Genomic DNA, 1,537 nt, shown 5'->3' with positions numbered 1-1,537 from the left:
GCAAATACATACACACACACACACACACACACACACACACACACAAATATATATATATTACAGTTTTTGGCTGAGAATGACTGAGAGTTTTAAAAGAAATTGTATTTTCTCCCAAAGCAATTGGGGCATCAAATGGTAAAGAAAGGCCCTGTCTTATTGCTTATAGTGCTTTGTGCATATTATTTTCCATATTGAAAAATAAATTTGGAAGTGGAAGAGGGGTGGCCAGGCTGCTTTACCCCCAGTGTCCCTTTGTGCCACCCAGACACCATGCTAGTCACTGGCACCATGAAGATTTGGATGTCGGAGCATGTCTTTGACCACCCATGGGAAACAGTTCTGCTATACAGAAATATCCAAATCCTATGAATCCAAGTGTCATTGGAGTTGATGTGTTAGATAGACATATAGACCCCACTGGGAAATTGCATAGCCATAGACTTCTCAGAACAGAATGGGGCATGCCTTCTATTGTAAAGTCACTTATCAGGGTAGCAAGAAGCAAAACATATGTGCAAGAACATTCTGTAGTTGATCCTGTAGAGAAAACAATGGAACTTAAAGCCACTAATATTTCATTTACTAATATGGTTTTGGTAGATGAGAGACTTGTATATAAACCACATCCTCAAGAACCAGGAAAGACCATTTTGACTCAAGAAGCCATAATCACTGTGAAAGGAGTGAGCTGGGAACAGCTAGGTGGCATAGTGAATAAAGCACAGCCCTGAAGTCAGGAGTACCTGGGTTCGAATCTGGTCTCAGACACTTAATAATTACCTAGCTGTGTGGCCTTGGGCAAGCCACTTAACCCTGTTTGCCTTGAAAAAAACCTAAAAAAAAAAAAGGAGTGAGCCTTAGTAGTTATCTAGAAGGACTGATGGAAAGTACAATATCATCTAATGGTAACCAAGGCTGTGAAGCAATGGAGTGGGTAATTAACAAATTAAATTCTGAGATTGAAGAGTTGACTGCTTCAGCAAAAGGAAGCATGAGGACACCTATGGCCGCAGCAGCATTTGTAGAGAAATGATAATGGCTATTTATATGAAGCTTTAATAGGTCCACCAGGGTCTCTCCAGGCTGGTAAGATATTTATTCGTATTTGGTATTTAAGAGACAGATCTATTATATTAGGTAGGTATTCAATTAACTTGGAGAAAGGCTGTAACTTTTCATGGAAAAGTGGGGAAGGTGCAGGGTTTCCCAACTTATGGGATCAACTGGAATTAACATTACCCGAAAATACCATGCAATATCAAGTTTCAAATATTTGAAGATTTAAGGATATTTCAAATGGATACCTACACCAACATGTTGAATCTCCATATGCTTGAATTTTATAGTATTTAATTCATGAGACTCTACCTACTTTTGGACCAACTCTAAACTGAAGCAAAATTAACCTTTTCTAGCATGATTGCTCAAGCAGTTTTCATGTTGTAATAACTGATTTTGGAAATAAGGAAAGTATATTACTTGAATTCCAAATGCAAGCCTTTAATTTGTACAAAAGTAATGAGCTTTGAAAAACTAT

At 37.9% G+C, this 1,537-nt stretch overlaps 1 pseudogene; it reads left to right on the top strand.

Moving 5' to 3' along the window:
• The first annotated feature begins 288 nt into the window (after nucleotides 1-288).
• Nucleotides 289-1,033, top strand: LOC141493714 (PRELI domain containing protein 3B-like; annotated as a pseudogene).
• Nucleotides 1,034-1,537: the final 504 nt, after the last annotated feature.

Source organism: Macrotis lagotis, chromosome 7 (genome assembly GCF_037893015.1).
Source record: "Macrotis lagotis isolate mMagLag1 chromosome 7, bilby.v1.9.chrom.fasta, whole genome shotgun sequence".
NCBI classification, from domain to species: Eukaryota; Metazoa; Chordata; class Mammalia; order Peramelemorphia; family Peramelidae; genus Macrotis; species Macrotis lagotis.
The sequence above is the reverse complement of the archived record's forward strand: the minus strand, read 5'-3'. Positions and strand labels throughout refer to the sequence as shown.